Below are 23,202 nucleotides of genomic sequence, written 5' to 3'. Positions count from 1 at the left end.
TAGTCTGTGTGTGACTGCGGGTGTATATGCATGTGAGACGCTACGTTACAGTGTCACAGCGGCTGCGGCATGTCTATATTCTGTGTGTGACTGCGTCTGTATCTGCATGTGAGATGCTACGTTACAGTGTCACAGCGGCTGCGGCTTGTCTATATTCTGTGTGTGACTGCGGGTGTATCTGCATGTGAGACGCTACGTCACAGTGTCACAGCTGCTGCAGCATGCCTATATTCTGTGTGTGACTGCGGGTTTATCTGCATGTGAAACGCTATGTTACAGTGTCACAGCGGCTGCAGCATGCCTATATTCTGTGTGTGACTGCGGGTGTATCTGCATGTGAGACGCTACGTTACAGTGTCACAGCGGCTGCAGCATGCCTATATTCTGTGTGTGACTGCGGGTGTATCTGCATGTGAGACGCTATGTTACAGTGTCACAGCGGCTGCAGCATGTCTATATTCTGTGTGTGACTGCTGGTGTACCTGCATGTGCGATGCTACGTTACAGTGTCACAGCGGCTGCAGCATGTCTATATTCTGTGTGTGACTGCGGGTGCATCTGCATGTGAAATGCTATGATACAGTGTCACAGTGGCTGCAGCATGCATATTTTCTGTGTGTGACAGCGGGTGTATCTGCATGTGAAACGCTATATTACAGTGTCACAGCAGCTGCAGCATGCCTATATTCTGTGTGTGACTGCGGGTGTATCTGCATGTGAGACGCTACGTTACAGTGTCACAGCGACTGCAGTATGCCTATATTCTGTGTGTGACTGCGGGTGTATCTGCATGTGAGACAATACGTTACAGTGTCACAGCGGCTGCGGCATGTCTCTATTCTGTGTGTGACTGCGGGTGTATCTGCATGTGAAACGCTACATTACAGTGTCACAGCGGCCGCGGCATGTCTATATTCTGTGTGTTACTGCGGGTGTATCTGCATGTGAAACTCTACGTTCCAGTGTCACAGCGGCTGCGACATGCCTATATTCTGTGTGTGACTGCGGGTATATCTGCATATGAGACGCTACGTTACAGTGTCACAGCGGCTGCAGCATGCCTATATTCTGTGTGTGACTGCGGCTGTACCTGCATGTGAGATGCTACGTTACAGTGTCACAGCGGCTGCAGCATGCCTACATTCTGTGTGTGACTGCGGGTGTATCTGCATGTGAGACGCTACGTTACAGAGTCACAGCGGCTGCGGCATGCCTATATTCTGTGTGTGACTGCGGGTGTATCTGCATGTGAGACGCTTCGTTACAGGTTCTCAGCGGCTGCAGCATGTCTATATTCTGTGTGTGACTGCGGCTGTACCTGCATGTGAGACGCTACGTTACAGTGTCACAGTGACTGCAGCATGTCTATATTCTGTGTGTGACTGCGGGTGTATCTGCATGTGAGACGCTACATTACAGTGTCACAGCGGCTGCAGCATGTCTATATTCTGTGTGTGACTGCGGCTGTACCTGCATGTGAGACGCTACGTTACAGTGTCACAGCGGCTGCGGCATGTCTATATTCTGTGTGTGACTGCGGCTGTACCTGCATGTGAGATGCTACGTTACAGTGTCACAGCCGCTGCAGCATGTCTATATTCTGTGTGACTGCGGGTGTATCTGCATGTGAGACGCTACATTACAGTGTCACATCGGCTGCAGCATGCCTATATTCTGTGTGTGACTGCGGGTGTATCTGCATGTGAGACGCTACATTACAGTGTCAAAGCGGCTGCAGCATGCCTATATTCTGTGTGTTTCTGCGGGAGTATCTGCATGTGAGACGCTACGTTACAGTGTCACAGTGGCTGCAGCATGTCTATATTCTGTGTGTGACTGCAGCTGTATCTGCATGTGAGATACTACGTTACAGTGTCACAACGGCTGCGGCATGTCTATATTCTGTGTGTGACTGCGGGTGTATCTGTATGTGAGACGCTACGTTACTGTGTCACAGAGGCTGCAGCATGCCTATATTCTGTGTGTGACTGCGAGTGTATCTGCATGTGAGATGCTACGTTACAGTGTCACAGCGGCTACAGCATGCCTATATTCTGTGTGTGACTGCGGCTGTAACTGCATGTGAGATGCTACGTTACAGTGTCACAGCGGCTGCAGCATGCCTACATTCTGTGTGTGACTGCGGGTGTATCTGCATGTGAGACGCTACGTTACAGTGTCACAGCGGCTTCGGCATGCCTATATTCTGTGTGTGACTGCGGTTGTATCTGCATGTGAGACGCTACGTTACAGTGTCGCTGCGGCATGCCTATATTCTGTGTGTGACTGCGGGTGTATCTGCATGTGAGACGCTACGTTACAGTGTCACAGCGGCTGCGGCATGCCTATATTCTGTGTGTGACTGCGGGTGTATCTGCATGTGAGATGCTACGTTACAGTGTCACAGCGGCTGCGGCATGCCTATATTCTGTGTGTGACTGCGGGTGTATCTGCCTGTGAGACGCTACGTTACAGTGTCACAGCGGCTGCAGCATGCCTATATTCTGTGTGTGACTGCGGGAGTATCTGCATGTGAGACGCTACGTTACAGTGTCACAGCGGCTGCAGCATGCCTATATTCTGTGTGTGACTGCGGGTGTATCGACGCTACGTTACAGTGTCACAGCGGCTGCAGCATGCCTATATTCTGTGTGTGACTGCGGGTTTATCTGCATGTGAAACGCTACGTTACAGTGTCACAGCCGCTGCAGCATGCCTATATTCTGTGTGTGACTGCGGGTCTATCTGCATGTGAGATGCTACGTTACAGTGTCACAGCCGCTGCAGCATGCCTATATTCTGTGTGTGACTGCGGGTGTATCTGCATGTGAGACGCTACGTTACAGTGTCACAGCGACTGCAGCATGCCTATATTCCGTGTGTGACTGCGGGTGTATCTGCATGTGAGACAATACGTTACAGTGTCACAGCGGCTGCGGCATGTCTATATTCTGTGTGTGACTGTGGGTGTATCTGCATGTGAAACGCTACATTACAGTGTCACAGCGGCTGCGGCATGTCTATATTCTGTGTGTGACTGTGGGTGTATCTGCATGTGAAACGCTACGTTACAGTGTCACAGCCGCTGCAGCATGCCTATATTCTGTGTGTGACTGCGGGTCTATCTGCGTGTGAGATGCTACGTTACAGTGTCACAGCCGCTGCAGCATGCCTATATTCTGTGTGTGACTGCGGGTGTATCTGCATGTGAGACGCTACGTTACAGTGTCACAGCGACTGCAGCATGCCTATATTCTGTGTGTGACTGCGGGTGTATCTGCATGTGAGACAATACGTTACAGTGTCACAGCGGCTGCGGCATGTCTATATTCTGTGTGTGACTGCGGGTGTATCTGCATGTGAGACGCTACGTTACAGTGTCACAGCGGCTGCGGCATGCCTATATTCTGTGTGTGACTGCGGCTGTATCTGCATGTGAGACGCTACTTTACAGTGTCACAGCGGCGTCGGCATGTCTATATTCTGTGTGTGACTGCGGGTGTATCTGCTTGTGAGACGCTACTTTACAGTGTCACAGCGGCTGCGGCATGCCTTTGTTCTGTGTGTGACTGCGGGTGTATCTGCATGTGAGACGCTACGTTACAGGGTCACAGCGCCTGCAGCATGTCTATATTCTGTGTGTGACTGCGGCTGTACCTGCATGTGAGACGCTACGTTACAGTGTCACAGTGGCTGCAGCATGTCTAAATTCTGTGTGTGACAGCGGGTGTATCTGCATGTGAGACGCTACGTTACAGTGTCACAGCGGCTGCGGCATGTCTATATTCTGTGTGTGACTGCGGCTGTACCTGCATGTGAGACGCTACGTTACAGTGTCACAGTGGCTGCAGTATGTCTATATTCTGTGTGTGACTGCGGCTGTACCTGCATGTGAGACGCTACGTTACAGTGTCACAGCGGCTGCAGCATGCCTACATTCTGTGTGTGACTGGGGGTGTATCTGCATGTGAGACGCTACATTACAGTGTCACAGCGGCTGCAGCATCCCTATATTCTGTGTGTGACTGCGGGTGTATCTGCATGTGAGACGCTACGTTACAGTGTCATAGCGACTGCAGCATCCTATATTCTGTGTGTGACTGCGGCTGTATCTGCATGTGAAACGCTACGTTATAGTGTCACAGCGGCTGCGGCATGTCTGTATTCTGTTTGTGACTGCGGGTGTATCTGCATGTGAGACGCTACGTTACAGTGTCACAGTGGCTGCAGCATGCCTATTTTCTGTGTGTGACTGCGGCTGTATCTGCATGTGAGACGCTACATTACAGTGTCATAGCGGCTGCAGCATGCCTATATTCTGTGTGTGACTGCGGGTGTATCTGCATGTGAGACGCTATGTTACAGTGTCACAGCGGCTGCAGCATGTCTATAGTCTGTGTGTGACTGCGGGTGTATATGCATGTGAGACGCTACGTTACAGTGTCACAGCGGCTGCGGCATGTCTATATTCTGTGTGTGACTGCGTCTGTATCTGCATGTGAGATGCTACGTTACAGTGTCACAGCGGCTGCGGCTTGTCTATATTCTGTGTGTGACTGCGGGTGTATCTGCATGTGAGACGCTACGTCACAGTGTCACAGCTGCTGCAGCATGCCTATATTCTGTGTGTGACTGCGGGTTTATCTGCATGTGAAACGCTATGTTACAGTGTCACAGCGGCTGCAGCATGCCTATATTCTGTGTGTGACTGCGGGTGTATCTGCATGTGAGACGCTACGTTACAGTGTCACAGCGGCTGCAGCATGCCTATATTCTGTGTGTGACTGCGGGTGTATCTGCATGTGAGACGCTATGTTACAGTGTCACAGCGGCTGCAGCATGTCTATATTCTGTGTGTGACTGCTGGTGTACCTGCATGTGCGATGCTACGTTACAGTGTCACAGCGGCTGCAGCATGTCTATATTCTGTGTGTGACTGCGGGTGCATCTGCATGTGAAATGCTATGATACAGTGTCACAGTGGCTGCAGCATGCATATTTTCTGTGTGTGACAGCGGGTGTATCTGCATGTGAAACGCTATATTACAGTGTCACAGCAGCTGCAGCATGCCTATATTCTGTGTGTGACTGCGGGTGTATCTGCATGTGAGACGCTACGTTACAGTGTCACAGCGACTGCAGTATGCCTATATTCTGTGTGTGACTGCGGGTGTATCTGCATGTGAGACAATACGTTACAGTGTCACAGCGGCTGCGGCATGTCTCTATTCTGTGTGTGACTGCGGGTGTATCTGCATGTGAAACGCTACATTACAGTGTCACAGCGGCCGCGGCATGTCTATATTCTGTGTGTTACTGCGGGTGTATCTGCATGTGAAACTCTACGTTCCAGTGTCACAGCGGCTGCGACATGCCTATATTCTGTGTGTGACTGCGGGTATATCTGCATATGAGACGCTACGTTACAGTGTCACAGCGGCTGCAGCATGCCTATATTCTGTGTGTGACTGCGGCTGTACCTGCATGTGAGATGCTACGTTACAGTGTCACAGCGGCTGCAGCATGCCTACATTCTGTGTGTGACTGCGGGTGTATCTGCATGTGAGACGCTACGTTACAGAGTCACAGCGGCTGCGGCATGCCTATATTCTGTGTGTGACTGCGGGTGTATCTGCATGTGAGACGCTTCGTTACAGGTTCTCAGCGGCTGCAGCATGTCTATATTCTGTGTGTGACTGCGGCTGTACCTGCATGTGAGACGCTACGTTACAGTGTCACAGTGACTGCAGCATGTCTATATTCTGTGTGTGACTGCGGGTGTATCTGCATGTGAGACGCTACATTACAGTGTCACAGCGGCTGCAGCATGTCTATATTCTGTGTGTGACTGCGGCTGTACCTGCATGTGAGACGCTACGTTACAGTGTCACAGCGGCTGCGGCATATCTATATTCTGTGTGTGACTGCGGCTGTACCTGCATGTGAGATGCTACGTTACAGTGTCACAGCCGCTGCAGCATGTCTATATTCTGTGTGACTGCGGGTGTATCTGCATGTGAGACGCTACATTACAGTGTCACATCGGCTGCAGCATGCCTATATTCTGTGTGTGACTGCGGGTGTATCTGCATGTGAGACGCTACATTACAGTGTCAAAGCGGCTGCAGCATGCCTATATTCTGTGTGTTTCTGCGGGAGTATCTGCATGTGAGACGCTACGTTACAGTGTCACAGTGGCTGCAGCATGTCTATATTCTGTGTGTGACTGCAGCTGTATCTGCATGTGAGATACTACGTTACAGTGTCACAACGGCTGCGGCATGTCTATATTCTGTGTGTGACTGCGGGTGTATCTGTATGTGAGACGCTACGTTACTGTGTCACAGAGGCTGCAGCATGCCTATATTCTGTGTGTGACTGCGAGTGTATCTGCATGTGAGATGCTACGTTACAGTGTCACAGCGGCTACAGCATGCCTATATTCTGTGTGTGACTGCGGCTGTAACTGCATGTGAGATGCTACGTTACAGTGTCACAGCGGCTGCAGCATGCCTACATTCTGTGTGTGACTGCGGGTGTATCTGCATGTGAGACGCTACGTTACAGTGTCACAGCGGCTTCGGCATGCCTATATTCTGTGTGTGACTGCGGTTGTATCTGCATGTGAGACACTACGTTACAGTGTCGCTGCGGCATGCCTATATTCTGTGTGTGACTGCGGGTGTATCTGCATGTGAGACGCTACGTTACAGTGTCACAGCGGCTGCGGCATGCCTATATTCTGTGTGTGACTGCGGGTGTATCTGCATGTGAGATGCTACGTTACAGTGTCACAGCGGCTGCGGCATGCCTATATTCTGTGTGTGACTGCGGGTGTATCTGCCTGTGAGACGCTACGTTACAGTGTCACAGCGGCTGCAGCATGCCTATATTCTGTGTGTGACTGCGGGAGTATCTGCATGTGAGACGCTACGTTACAGTGTCACAGCGGCTGCAGCATGCCTATATTCTGTGTGTGACTGCGGGTGTATCGACGCTACGTTACAGTGTCACAGCGGCTGCAGCATGCCTATATTCTGTGTGTGACTGCGGGTTTATCTGCATGTGAAACGCTACGTTACAGTGTCACAGCCGCTGCAGCATGCCTATATTCTGTGTGTGACTGCGGGTCTATCTGCATGTGAGATGCTACGTTACAGTGTCACAGCCGCTGCAGCATGCCTATATTCTGTGTGTGACTGCGGGTGTATCTGCATGTGAGACGCTACGTTACAGTGTCACAGCGACTGCAGCATGCCTATATTCCGTGTGTGACTGCGGGTGTATCTGCATGTGAGACAATACGTTACAGTGTCACAGCGGCTGCGGCATGTCTATATTCTGTGTGTGACTGTGGGTGTATCTGCATGTGAAACGCTACATTACAGTGTCACAGCGGCTGCGGCATGTCTATATTCTGTGTGTGACTGTGGGTGTATCTGCATGTGAAACTCTACGTTACAGTGTCATAGCGGCTGCGGCATTTCTATATTCTGTGTGTGACTGCGGCTGTATCTGCATGTGAGACGCTACGTTACAGTGTCACAGCGGCTGCGGCATGCCTATATTCTGTGTGTGACTGCGGCTGTATCTGCATGTGAGACGCTACTTTACAGTGTCACAGCGGCGTCGGCATGTCTATATTCTGTGTGTGACTGCGGGTATATCTGCATGTGAGACGCTACTTTACAGTGTCACAGCGGCTGCGGCATGCCTTTGTTCTGTGTGTGACTGCGGGTGTATCTGCATGTGAGACGCTACGTTACAGGGTCACAGCGCCTGCAGCATGTCTATATTCTGTGTGTGACTGCGGCTGTACCTGCATGTGATACGCTACGTTACAGTGTCACAGTGGCTGCAGCATGTCTAAATTCTGTGTGTGACAGCGGGTGTATCTGCATGTGAGACGCTACGTTACAGTGTCACAGCGGCTGCGGCATGTCTATATTCTGTGTGTGACTGCGGCTGTACCTGCATGTGAGACGCTACGTTACAGTGTCACAGTGGCTGCAGTATGTCTATATTCTGTGTGTGAGTGCGGCTGTACCTGCATGTGAGACGCTACGTTACAGTGTCACAGCGGCTGCAGCATGCCTACATTCTGTGTGTGACTGGGGGTGTATCTGCATGTGAGACGCTACATTACAGTGTCACAGCGGCTGCAGCATCCCTATATTCTGTGTGACTGCAGGTGTATCTGCATGTGAGACGCTACGTTACAGTGTCATAGCGACTGCAGCATCCTATATTCTGTGTGTGACTGCGGCTGTATCTGCATGTGAAACGCTACGTTACAGTGTCACAGCGGCTGCGGCATGTCTGTATTCTGTGTGTGACTGCGGGTGTATCTGCATGTGAGACGCTACGTTACAGTGTCACAGTGGCTGCAGCATGCCTATTTTCTGTGTGTGACTGCGGCTGTATCTGCATGTGAGACGCTACATTACAGTGTCATAGCGGCTGCAGCATGCCTATATTCTGTGTGGGACTGAGGGTGTATCTGCATGTGAGACGCTATGTTACAGTGTCACAGCGGCTGCAGCATGTCTATAGTCTGTGTGTGACTGCGGGTGTATATGCATGTGAGACGCTACGTTACAGTGTCACAGCGGCTGCGGCATGTCTATATTCTGTGTGTGACTGCGTCTGTATCTGCATGTGAGATGCTACGTTACAGTGTCACAGCGGCTGCGGCATGTCTATATTCTGTGTGTGACTGCGGGTGTATCTGCATGTGAGACGCTACGTCACAGTGTCACAGCTGCTGCAGCATGCCTATATTCTGTGTGTGACTGCGGGTTTATCTGCATGTGAAACGCTACGTTACAGTGTCACAGCGGCTGCGGCATGCCTATATTCTGTGTGTGACTGCGGGTGTATCTGCCTGTGAGACGCTACATTACAGTGTCACAGCGGCTGCAGCATGCCTATATTCTGTGTGTGACTGCGGGAGTATCTGCATGTGAGACGCTACGTTACAGTGTCACAGCGGCTGCAGCATGCCTATATTCTGTGTGTGACTGCGGGTGTATCGACGCTACGTTACAGTGTCACAGCGGCTGCAGCATGCCTATATTCTGTGTGTGACTGCGGGTTTATCTGCATGTGAAACGCTACGTTACAGTGTCACAGCCGCTGCAGCATGCCTATATTCTGTGTGTGACTGCGGGTCTATCTGCGTGTGAGATGCTACGTTACAGTGTCACAGCCGCTGCAGCATGCCTATATTCTGTGTGTGACTGCGGGTGTATCTGCATGTGAGACGCTACGTTACAGTGTCACAGCGACTGCAGCATGCCTATATTCTGTGTGTGACTGCGGGTGTATCTGCATGTGAGACAATACGTTACAGTGTCACAGCGGCTGCGGCATGTCTATATTCTGTGTGTGACTGCGGGTGTATCTGCATGTGAGACGCTACGTTACAGTGTCACAGCGGCTGCGGCATGCCTATATTCTGTGTGTGACTGCGGCTGTATCTGCATGTGAGACGCTACTTTACAGTGTCACGGCGGCGTCGGCATGTCTATATTCTGTGTGTGACTGCGGGTGTATCTGCATGTGAGACGCTACTTTACAGTGTCACAGCGGCTGCGGCATGCCTTTGTTCTGTGTGTGACTGCGGGTGTATCTGCATGTGAGACGCTACGTTACAGGGTCACAGCGCCTGCAGCATGTCTATATTCTGTGTGTGACTGCGGCTGTACCTGCATGTGAGACGCTACGTTACAGTGTCACAGTGGCTGCAGCATGTCTAAATTCTGTGTGTGACAGCGGGTGTATCTGCATGTGTGACGCTACGTTACAGTGTCACAGCAGCTGCGGCATGTCTATATTCTGTGTGTGACTGCGGCTGTACCTGCATGTGAGACGCTACGTTACAGTGTCACAGTGGCTGCAGTATGTCTATATTCTGTGTGTGACTGCGGCTGTACCTGCATGTGAGACGCTACGTTACAGTGTCACAGCGGCTGCAGCATGCCTACATTCTGTGTGTGACTGGGGGTGTATCTGCATGTGAGACGCTACATTACAGTGTCACAGCGGCTGCAGCATCCCTATATTCTGTGTGTGACTGCGGGTGTATCTGCATGTGAGACGCTACGTTACAGTGTCATAGCGACTGCAGCATCCTATATTCTGTGTGTGACTGCGGCTGTATCTGCATGTGAAACGCTACGTTACAGTGTCACAGCGGCTGTGGCATGTCTGTATTCTGTTTGTGACTGCGGGTGTATCTGCATGTGAGACGCTACGTTACAGTGTCACAGTGGCTGCAGCATGCCTATTTTCTGTGTGTGACTGCGGCTGTATCTGCATGTGAGACGCTACATTACAGTGTCATAGCGGCTGCAGCATGCCTATATTCTGTGTGTGACTGCGGGTGTATCTGCATGTGAGACGCTATGTTACAGTGTCACAGCGGCTGCAGCATGTCTATAGTCTGTGTGTGACTGCGGGTGTATATGCATGTGAGACGCTACGTTACAGTGTCACAGCGGCTGCGGCATGTCTATATTCTGTGTGTGACTGCGTCTGTATCTGCATGTGAGATGCTACGTTACAGTGTCACAGCGGCTGCGGCATGTCTATATTCTGTGTGTGACTGCGGGTGTATCTGCATGTGAGACGCTACGTCACAGTGTCACAGCTGCTGCAGCATGCCTATATTCTGTGTGTGACTGCGGGTTTATCTGCATGTGAAACGCTATGTTACAGTGTCACAGCGGCTGCAGCATGCCTATATTCTGTGTGTGACTGCGGGTGTATCTGCATGTGAGACGCTACATTACAGTGTCACAGCGGCTGCAGCATGCCTATATTCTGTGTGTGACTGCGGGTGTATCTGCATGTGAGACGCTATGTTACAGTGTCACAGCGGCTGCAGCATGTCTATATTCTGTGTGTGACTGCTGGTGTACCTGCATGTGCGATGCTACGTTACAGTGTCACAGCGGCTGCAACATGTCTATATTCTGTGTGTGACTGCGGGTGCATCTGCATGTGAAATGCTATGATACAGTGTCACAGTGGCTGCAGCATGCATATTTTCTGTGTGTGACAGCGGGTGTATCTGCATGTGAATCGCTATATTACAGTGTCACAGCAGCTGCAGCATGCCTATATTCTGTGTGTGACTGCGGGTGTATCTGCATGTGAGACGCTACGTTACAGTGTCACAGCGACTGCAGTATGCCTATATTCTGTGTGTGACTGCGGGTGTATCTGCATGTGAGACAATACGTTACAGTGTCACAGCGGCTGCGGCATGTCTCTATTCTGTGTGTGACTGCGGGTGTATCTGCATGTGAAACGCTACATTACAGTGTCACAGCGGCCGAGGCATGTCTATATTCTGTGTGTTACTGCGGGTGTATCTGCATGTGAAACTCTACGTTCCAGTGTCACAGCGGCTGCGACATGCCTATATTCTGTGTGTGACTGCGGGTATATCTGCATATGAGACGCTACGTTACAGTGTCACAGCGGCTGCAGCATGCCTATATTCTGTGTGTGACTGCGGCTGTACCTGCATGTGAGATGCTACGTTACAGTGTCACAGCGGCTGCAGCATGCCTACATTCTGTGTGTGACTGCGGGTGTATCTGCATGTGAGACGCTACGTTACAGAGTCACAGCGGCTGCGGCATGCCTATATTCTGTGTGTGACTGCGGGTGTATCTGCATGTGAGACGCTTCGTTACAGGTTCTCAGCGGCTGCAGCATGTCTATATTCTGTGTGTGACTGCGGCTGTACCTGCATGTGAGACGCTACATTACAGTGTCACAGTGACTGCAGCATGTCTATATTCTGTGTGTGACTGCGGGTGTATCTGCATGTGAGACGCTACATTACAGTGTCACAGCGGCTGCAGCATGTCTATATTCTGTGTGTGACTGCGGCTGTACCTGCATGTGAGACGCTACATTACAGTGTCACATCGGCTGCAGCATGCCTATATTCTGTGTGTGACTGCGGGTGTATCTGCATGTGAGACGCTACATTACAGTGTCACAGCGGCTGCAGCATGCCTATATTCTGTGTGTTTCTGCGGGAGTATCTGCATGTGAGACGCTACGTTACAGTGTCACAGTGGCTGCAGCATGTCTATATTCTGTGTGTGACTGCAGCTGTATCTGCATGTGAGATACTACGTTACAGTGTCACAACGGCTGCGGCATGTCTATATTCTGTGTGTGACTGCGGGTGTATCTGTATGTGAGACGCTACGTTACTGTGTCACAGAGGCTGCAGCATGCCTATATTCTGTGTGTGACTGCGAGTGTATCTGCATGTGAGATGCTACGTTACAGTGTCACAGCGGCTACAGCATGCCTATATTCTGTGTGTGACTGCGGCTGTAACTGCATGTGAGATGCTACGTTACAGTGTCACAGCGGCTGCAGCATGCCTACATTCTGTGTGTGACTGCGGGTGTATCTGCATGTGAGACGCTACGTTACAGTGTCACAGCGGCTGCGGCATGCCTATATTCTGTGTGTGACTGCGGTTGTATCTGCATGTGAGACGCTACGTTACAGTGTCGCTGCGGCATGCCTATATTCTGTGTGTGACTGCGGGTGTATCTGCATGTGAGACGCTACGTTACAGTGTCACAGCGGCTGCGGCATGCCTATATTCTGTGTGTGACTGCGGGTGTATCTGCATGTGAGATGCTACGTTACAGTGTCACAGCGGCTGCGGCATGCCTATATTCTGTGTGTGACTGCGGGTGTATCTGCCTGTGAGACGCTACGTTACAGTGTCACAGCGGCTGCAGCATGCCTATATTCTGTGTGTGACTGCGGGAGTATCTGCATGTGAGACGCTACGTTACAGTGTCACAGCGGCTGCAGCATGCCTATATTCTGTGTGTGACTGCGGGTGTATCGACGCTACGTTACAGTGTCACAGCGGCTGCAGCATGCCTATATTCTGTGTGTGACTGCGGGTTTATCTGCATGTGAAACGCTACGTTACAGTGTCACAGCCGCTGCAGCATGCCTATATTCTGTGTGTGACTGCGGGTCTATCTGCATGTGAGATGCTACGTTACAGTGTCACAGCCGCTGCAGCATGCCTATATTCTGTGTGTGACTGCGGGTGTATCTGCATGTGAGACGCTACGTTACAGTGTCACAGCGACTGCAGCATGCCTATATTCCGTGTGTGACTGCGGGTGTATCTGCATGTGAGACAATACGTTACAGTGTCACAGCGGCTGCGGCATGTCTATATTCTGTGTGTGACTGTGGGTGTATCTGCATGTGAAACGCTACATTACAGTGTCACAGCGGCTGCGGCATGTCTATATTCTGTGTGTGACTGTGGGTGTATCTGCATGTGAAACTCTACGTTACAGTGTCATAGCGGCTGCGGCATTTCTATATTCTGTGTGTGACTGCGGCTGTATCTGCATGTGAGACGCTACGTTACAGTGTCACAGCGGCTGCGGCATGCCTATATTCTGTGTGTGACTGCGGCTGTATCTGCATGTGAGACGCTACTTTACAGTGTCACAGCGGCGTCGGCATGTCTATATTCTGTGTGTGACTGCGGGTATATCTGCATGTGAGACGCTACTTTACAGTGTCACAGCGGCTGCGGCATGCCTTTGTTCTGTGTGTGACTGCGGGTGTATCTGCATGTGAGACGCTACGTTACAGGGTCACAGCGCCTGCAGCATGTCTATATTCTGTGTGTGACTGCGGCTGTACCTGCATGTGATACGCTACGTTACAGTGTCACAGTGGCTGCAGCATGTCTAAATTCTGTGTGTGACAGCGGGTGTATCTGCATGTGAGACGCTACGTTACAGTGTCACAGCGGCTGCGGCATGTCTATATTCTGTGTGTGACTGCGGCTGTACCTGCATGTGAGACGCTACGTTACAGTGTCACAGTGGCTGCAGTATGTCTATATTCTGTGTGTGAGTGCGGCTGTACCTGCATGTGAGACGCTACGTTACAGTGTCACAGCGGCTGCAGCATGCCTACATTCTGTGTGTGACTGGGGGTGTATCTGCATGTGAGACGCTACATTACAGTGTCACAGCGGCTGCAGCATCCCTATATTCTGTGTGACTGCAGGTGTATCTGCATGTGAGACGCTACGTTACAGTGTCATAGCGACTGCAGCATCCTATATTCTGTGTGTGACTGCGGCTGTATCTGCATGTGAAACGCTACGTTACAGTGTCACAGCGGCTGCGGCATGTCTGTATTCTGTGTGTGACTGCGGGTGTATCTGCATGTGAGACGCTACGTTACAGTGTCACAGTGGCTGCAGCATGCCTATTTTCTGTGTGTGACTGCGGCTGTATCTGCATGTGAGACGCTACATTACAGTGTCATAGCGGCTGCAGCATGCCTATATTCTGTGTGGGACTGAGGGTGTATCTGCATGTGAGACGCTATGTTACAGTGTCACAGCGGCTGCAGCATGTCTATAGTCTGTGTGTGACTGCGGGTGTATATGCATGTGAGACGCTACGTTACAGTGTCACAGCGGCTGCGGCATGTCTATATTCTGTGTGTGACTGCGTCTGTATCTGCATGTGAGATGCTACGTTACAGTGTCACAGCGGCTGCGGCATGTCTATATTCTGTGTGTGACTGCGGGTGTATCTGCATGTGAGACGCTACGTCACAGTGTCACAGCTGCTGCAGCATGCCTATATTCTGTGTGTGACTGCGGGTTTATCTGCATGTGAAACGCTACGTTACAGTGTCACAGCGGCTGCGGCATGCCTATATTCTGTGTGTGACTGCGGGTGTATCTGCCTGTGAGACGCTACATTACAGTGTCACAGCGGCTGCAGCATGCCTATATTCTGTGTGTGACTGCGGGAGTATCTGCATGTGAGACGCTACGTTACAGTGTCACAGCGGCTGCAGCATGCCTATATTCTGTGTGTGACTGCGGGTGTATCGACGCTACGTTACAGTGTCACAGCGGCTGCAGCATGCCTATATTCTGTGTGTGACTGCGGGTTTATCTGCATGTGAAACGCTACGTTACAGTGTCACAGCCGCTGCAGCATGCCTATATTCTGTGTGTGACTGCGGGTCTATCTGCGTGTGAGATGCTACGTTACAGTGTCACAGCCGCTGCAGCATGCCTATATTCTGTGTGTGACTGCGGGTGTATCTGCATGTGAGACGCTACGTTACAGTGTCACAGCGACTGCAGCATGCCTATATTCTGTGTGTGACTGCGGGTGTATCTGCATGTGAGACAATACGTTACAGTGTCACAGCGGCTGCGGCATGTCTATATTCTGTGTGTGACTGCGGGTGTATCTGCATGTGAGACGCTACGTTACAGTGTCACAGCGGCTGCGGCATGCCTATATTCTGTGTGTGACTGCGGCTGTATCTGCATGTGAGACGCTACTTTACAGTGTCACGGCGGCGTCGGCATGTCTATATTCTGTGTGTGACTGCGGGTGTATCTGCATGTGAGACGCTACTTTACAGTGTCACAGCGGCTGCGGCATGCCTTTGTTCTGTGTGTGACTGCGGGTGTATCTGCATGTGAGACGCTACGTTACAGGGTCACAGCGCCTGCAGCATGTCTATATTCTGTGTGTGACTGCGGCTGTACCTGCATGTGAGACGCTACGTTACAGTGTCACAGTGGCTGCAGCATGTCTAAATTCTGTGTGTGACAGCGGGTGTATCTGCATGTGTGACGCTACGTTACAGTGTCACAGCAGCTGCGGCATGTCTATATTCTGTGTGTGACTGCGGCTGTACCTGCATGTGAGACGCTACGTTACAGTGTCACAGTGGCTGCAGTATGTCTATATTCTGTGTGTGACTGCGGCTGTACCTGCATGTGAGACGCTACGTTACAGTGTCACAGCGGCTGCAGCATGCCTACATTCTGTGTGTGACTGGGGGTGTATCTGCATGTGAGACGCTACATTACAGTGTCACAGCGGCTGCAGCATCCCTATATTCTGTGTGTGACTGCGGGTGTATCTGCATGTGAGACGCTACGTTACAGTGTCATAGCGACTGCAGCATCCTATATTCTGTGTGTGACTGCGGCTGTATCTGCATGTGAAACGCTACGTTACAGTGTCACAGCGGCTGTGGCATGTCTGTATTCTGTTTGTGACTGCGGGTGTATCTGCATGTGAGACGCTACGTTACAGTGTCACAGTGGCTGCAGCATGCCTATTTTCTGTGTGTGACTGCGGCTGTATCTGCATGTGAGACGCTACATTACAGTGTCATAGCGGCTGCAGCATGCCTATATTCTGTGTGTGACTGCGGGTGTATCTGCATGTGAGACGCTATGTTACAGTGTCACAGCGGCTGCAGCATGTCTATAGTCTGTGTGTGACTGCGGGTGTATATGCATGTGAGACGCTACGTTACAGTGTCACAGCGGCTGCGGCATGTCTATATTCTGTGTGTGACTGCGTCTGTATCTGCATGTGAGATGCTACGTTACAGTGTCACAGCGGCTGCGGCATGTCTATATTCTGTGTGTGACTGCGGGTGTATCTGCATGTGAGACGCTACGTCACAGTGTCACAGCTGCTGCAGCATGCCTATATTCTGTGTGTGACTGCGGGTTTATCTGCATGTGAAACGCTATGTTACAGTGTCACAGCGGCTGCAGCATGCCTATATTCTGTGTGTGACTGCGGGTGTATCTGCATGTGAGACGCTACATTACAGTGTCACAGCGGCTGCAGCATGCCTATATTCTGTGTGTGACTGCGGGTGTATCTGCATGTGAGACGCTATGTTACAGTGTCACAGCGGCTGCAGCATGTCTATATTCTGTGTGTGACTGCTGGTGTACCTGCATGTGCGATGCTACGTTACAGTGTCACAGCGGCTGCAACATGTCTATATTCTGTGTGTGACTGCGGGTGCATCTGCATGTGAAATGCTATGATACAGTGTCACAGTGGCTGCAGCATGCATATTTTCTGTGTGTGACAGCGGGTGTATCTGCATGTGAATCGCTATATTACAGTGTCACAGCAGCTGCAGCATGCCTATATTCTGTGTGTGACTGCGGGTGTATCTGCATGTGAGACGCTACGTTACAGTGTCACAGCGACTGCAGTATGCCTATATTCTGTGTGTGACTGCGGGTGTATCTGCATGTGAGACAATACGTTACAGTGTCACAGCGGCTGCGGCATGTCTCTATTCTGTGTGTGACTGCGGGTGTATCTGCATGTGAAACGCTACATTACAGTGTCACAGCGGCCGAGGCATGTCTATATTCTGTGTGTTACTGCGGGTGTATCTGCATGTGAAACTCTACGTTCCAGTGTCACAGCGGCTGCGACATGCCTATATTCTGTGTGTGACTGCGGGTATATCTGCATATGAGACGCTACGTTACAGTGTCACAGCGGCTGCAGCATGCCTATATTCTGTGTGTGACTGCGGCTGTACCTGCATGTGAGATGCTACGTTACAGTGTCACAGCGGCTGCAGCATGCCTACATTCTGTGTGTGACTGCGGGTGTATCTGCATGTGAGACGCTACGTTACAGAGTCACAGCGGCTGCGGCATGCCTATATTCTGTGTGTGACTGCGGGTGTATCTGCATGTGAGACGCTTCGTTACAGGTTCTCAGCGGCTGCAGCATGTCTATATTCTGTGTGTGACTGCGGCTGTACCTGCATGTGAGACGCTACATTACAGTGTCACAGTGACTGCAGCATGTCTATATTCTGTGTGTGACTGCGGGTGTATCTGCATGTGAGACGCTACATTACAGTGTCACAGCGGCTGCAGCATGCCTATATTCTGTGTGTTTCTGCGGGAGTATCTGCATGTGAGACGCTACGTTACAGTGTCACAGTGGCTGCAGCATGTCTATATTCTGTGTGTGACTGCAGCTGTATCTGCATGTGAGATACTACGTTACAGTGTCACAACGGCTGCGGCATGTCTATATTCTGTGTGTGACTGCGGGTGTATCTGTATGTGAGACGCTACGTTACTGTGTCACAGAGGCTGCAGCATGCCTATATTCTGTGTGTGACTGCGAGTGTATCTGCATGTGAGATGCTACGTTACAGTGTCACAGCGGCTACAGCATGCCTATATTCTGTGTGTGACTGCGGCTGTAACTGCATGTGAGATGCTACGTTACAGTGTCACAGCGGCTGCAGCATGCCTACATTCTGTGTGTGACTGCGGGTGTATCTGCATGTGAGACGCTACGTTACAGTGTCACAGCGGCTGCGGCATGCCTATATTCTGTGTGTGACTGCGGTTGTATCTGCATGTGAGACGCTACGTTACAGTGTCGCTGCGGCATGCCTATATTCTGTGTGTGACTGCGGGTGTATCTGCATGTGAGACGCTACGTTACAGTGTCACAGCGGCTGCGGCATGCCTATATTCTGTGTGTGACTGCGGGTGTATCTGCATGTGAGATGCTACGTTACAGTGTCACAGCGGCTGCGGCATGCCTATATTCTGTGTGTGACTGCGGGTGTATCTGCCTGTGAGACGCTACGTTACAGTGTCACAGCGGCTGCAGCATGCCTATATTCTGTGTGTGACTGCGGGAGTATCTGCATGTGAGACGCTACGTTACAGTGTCACAGCGGCTGCAGCATGCCTATATTCTGTGTGTGACTGCGGGTGTATCGACGCTACGTTACAGTGTCACAGCGGCTGCAGCATGCCTATATTCTGTGTGTGACTGCGGGTTTATCTGCATGTGAAACGCTACGTTACAGTGTCACAGCCGCTGCAGCATGCCTATATTCTGTGTGTGACTGCGGGTCTATCTGCATGTGAGATGCTACGTTACAGTGTCACAGCCGCTGCAGCATGCCTATATTCTGTGTGTGACTGCGGGTGTATCTGCATGTGAGACACTACGTTACAGTGTCACAGCGACTGCAGCATGCCTATATTCTGTGTGTGACTGCGGGTGTATCTGCATGTGAGACAATACGTTACAGTGTCACAGCGGCTGCAGCATGTCTATATTCTGTGTGTGACTGTGGGTGTATCTGCATGTGAAACGCTACATTACAGTGTCACAGCGGCTGCGGCATGTCTATATTCTGTGTGTGACTGTGGGTGTATCTGCATGTGAAACTCTACGTTACAGTGTCATAGCGGCTGCGGCATTTCTATATTCTGTGTGTGACTGCGGCTGTATCTGCATGTGAGACGCTACGTTACAGTGTCACAGCGGCTGCGGCATGCCTATATTCTGTGTGTGACTGCGGCTGTATCTGCATGTGAGACGCTACTTTACAGTGTCACAGCGGCGTCGGCATGTCTATATTCTGTGTGTGACTGCGGGTATATCTGCATGTGAGACGCTACTTTACAGTGTCACAGCGGCTGCGGCATGCCTTTGTTCTGTGTGTGACTGCGGGTGTATCTGCATGTGAGACGCTACGTTACAGGGTCACAGCGCCTGCAGCATGTCTATATTCTGTGTGTGACTGCGGCTGTACCTGCATGTGAGACGCTACGTTACAGTGTCACAGTGGCTGCAGCATGTCTAAATTCTGTGTGTGACAGCGGGTGTATCTGCATGTGAGACGCTACGTTACAGTGTCACAGCGGCTGCGGCATGTCTATATTCTGTGTGTGACTGCGGCTGTACCTGCATGTGAGACGCTACGTTACAGTGTCACAGTGGCTGCAGTATGTCTATATTCTGTGTGTGAGTGCGGCTGTACCTGCATGTGAGACGCTACGTTACAGTGTCACAGTGGCTGTAGCATGCCTACATTCTGTGTGTGACTGGGGGTGTATCTGCATGTGAGACGCTACATTACAGTGTCACAGCGGCTGCAGCATCCATATAATCTGTGTGACTGCGGGTGTATCTGCATGTGAGACGCTACGTTACAGTGTCACAGCGGCTGCGGCATGTCTGTATTCTGTGTGTGACTGCGGGTGTATCTGCATGTGAGACGCTACGTTACAGTGTCACAGTGGCTGCAGCATGCCTATTTTCTGTGTGTGACTGCGGCTGTATCTGCATGTGAGACGCTACATTACAGTGTCATAGCGGCTGCAGCATGCCTATATTCTGTGTGGGACTGAGGGTGTATCTGCATCTGAGACGCTATGTTACAGTGTCACAGCGGCTGCAGCATGTCTATAGTCTGTGTGTGACTGCGGGTGTATATGCATGTGAGACGCTACGTTACAGTGTCACAGCGGCTGCGGCATGTCTATATTCTGTGTGTGACTGCGTCTGTATCTGCATGTGAGATGCTACGTTACAGTGTCACAGCGGCTGCGGCATGTCTATATTCTGTGTGTGACTGCGGGTGTATCTGCATGTGAGACGCTACGTCACAGTGTCACAGCTGCTGCAGCATGCCTATATTCTGTGTGTGACTGCGGGTTTATCTGCATGTGAAACGCTACGTTACAGTGTCACAGCGGCTGCATCATGCCTATATTCTGTGTGTGACTGCGGGTGTATCTGCATGTGAGACGCTACGTTACAGTGTCACAGCGGCTGCAGCATGCCTATATTCTGTGTGTGACTGCGGGTGTATCTGCATGTGAGACGCTATGTTACAGTGTCACAGCGGCTGCAGCATGTCTATATTCTGTGTGTGACTGCTGGTGTACCTGCATGTGCGATGCTACGTTACAGTGTCACAGCGGCTGCAGCATGTCTATATTCTGTGTGTGACTGCGGGTGCATCTGCATGTGAAATGCTATGATACAGTGTCACAGTGGCTGCAGCATGCATATTTTCTGTGTGTGACAGCGGGTGTATCTGCATGTGAAACGCTATATTACAGTGTCACAGCAGCTGCAGCATGCCTATATTCTGTGTGTGACTGCGGGTGTATCTGCATGTGAGACGCTACGTTACAGTGTCACAGCGACTGCAGTATGCCTATATTCTGTGTGTGACTGCGGGTGTATCTGCATGTGAGACAATACGTTACAGTGTCACAGCGGCTGCGGCATGTCTCTATTCTGTGTGTGACTGCGGGTGTATCTGCATGTGAAACGCTACATTACAGTGTCACAGCGGCCGCGGCATGTCTATATTCTGTGTGTTACTGCGGGTGTATCTGCATGTGAAACTCTACATTCCAGTGTCACAGCGGCTGCGACATGCCTATATTCTGTGTGTGACTGCGGGTATATCTGCATGTGAGACGCTACGTTACAGTGTCACAGCGGCTGCAGCATGCCTATATTCTGTGTGTGACTGCGGCTGTACCTGCATGTGAGATGCTACGTTACAGTGTCACAGCGGCTGCAGCATGCCTACATTCTGTGTGTGACTGCGGGTGTATCTGCATGTGAGACGCTACGTTACAGAGTCACAGCGGCTGCGGCATGCCTATATTCTGTGTGTGACTGCGGGTGTATCTGCATGTGAGACGCTACGTTACAGTGTCGCTGCGGCATGCCTATATTCTGTGTGTGACTGCAGGTGTATCTGCATGTGATACGCTACGTTACAGTGTCACAGCGGCTGCGGCATGCCTATATTCTGTGTGTGACTGCGGATGAGTCTGCATGTGAGATGCTACGTTAGTGTCACAGCGGCTGCGGCATGCCTATATTCTGTGTGTGACTGCGGGTGTATCTGCCTGTGAGACGCTACGTTACAGTGTCACAGCGGCTGCAGCATGCCTATATTCTGTGTGTGACTGCGGGTGTATCTGCATGTGAGACACTCTGTTACAGTGTCACAGCGGCTGCAGCATGCCTATATTCTGTGTGTGACTACGGGTGTATCTGCATGTGAGATGCTACGTTACAGTGTCACAGCGGCTGCGGCATGCCTATATTCTGTGTGTGACTGCGGGTGTATCTGCCTGTGAGACGCTACGTTACAGTGTCAGAGTGGCTGCAGCATGTCTATATTCTGTGTGTGACTGCGGGTATATCTGCATGTGAGACGCTACGTTACAGTGTCACAGCGGCTGCAGCACGTTTATATTCTGTGTGTGACTGCGGGTGTATCTGCATGTGAGACGCTACGTTACAGTATCACAGCGGCTGCAGCATGCCTATTTTCTGTGTGTGACTGCGGCTGTATCTGCATGTCAGACGCTACGTTACAGTGTCAGAGCGGCTGCGGCATGCCTATATTCTGTGTGTGACTGCGGCTGTATCTGCATGTGAGACGCTACGTTACAGTGTCACAGTGGCTGCGGCATGCCTATATTCTGTGTGTGACTGCGGGTATATCTGCATGTGAGTCGCTACGTTACAGTGTCACAGCGGCTGCGGCATGCCTGTGTTCTGTGTGTGGCTGCGGGTGTATCTGCATGTGAGACGCTACGTTACAGGGTCACAGCGGCTGCGGCATGTCTATATTCTGTGTGTGACTGCGGCTGTGCCTGCATGTGAGACGCTACGTTACAGTGTCAGAGTGGCTGCAGCATGTCTATATTCTGTGTGTGACTGCGGGTGTATCTGCATGTGAGACGCTACATTACAGTGTCACAGCGCCTGCAGCATTTCTATATTCTGTGTGTGACTGCGGCTGTACCTGCATGTGAGACGCTACGTTACAGTGTCACAGCGGCTGCGGCATGTCTTTATTCTGTGTGTGACTGCGGCTGTACCTGCATGTGAGACGCTACGTTACAGTGTCACAGCCGCTGCAGCATGTCTATATTCTGTGTGTGACTGCGGGTGTATCTGCATGTGAAACGCTATGATACGGTGTCACAGCGGCTGCAGCATGCCTATATTCTGTGTGTGACTGCTGGTGTATCTGCATGTGAGATGCTACGTTACAGTGTCACAGCGACTGCAGTATGCCTATATTCTGTGTGTGACTGCGGGTGTATCTGCATGTGAGACAATACGTTACAGTGTCACAACGGCTGCGGCATGTCTATATTCTGTGTGTGACTGCGGGTGTATCTGCATGTGAAACGCTACATTACAGTGTCACAGCGGCTGCGGCATGTCTATATTCTGTGTGTGACTGCGGGTGTATCTGCATGTGAAACTCTACGTTACAGTGTCACAGCGGCTGCGGCATGCCTATATTCTGTGTGTGACTGCGGGTATATCTGCATGTGAGACGCTACGTTACAGTGTCATACCGGCTGCGGCATGTCTATATTCTGTGTGTGACTGCGGCTGTATCTGCATGTGAGACGCTACGTTACAGTGTCACAGCGGCTACGGCATGCCTATATTCTGTGTGTGACTGCGGCTGTTTCTCCATGTGAGACGCTACGTT

Source organism: Taudactylus pleione, unplaced genomic scaffold (assembly GCF_031769625.1).
Source record: "Taudactylus pleione unplaced genomic scaffold, aTauple2 ptg000261l, whole genome shotgun sequence".
In the NCBI taxonomy this organism is placed as follows: domain Eukaryota; kingdom Metazoa; phylum Chordata; class Amphibia; order Anura; family Myobatrachidae; genus Taudactylus; species Taudactylus pleione.
This window is presented reverse-complemented; position numbering follows the sequence as displayed.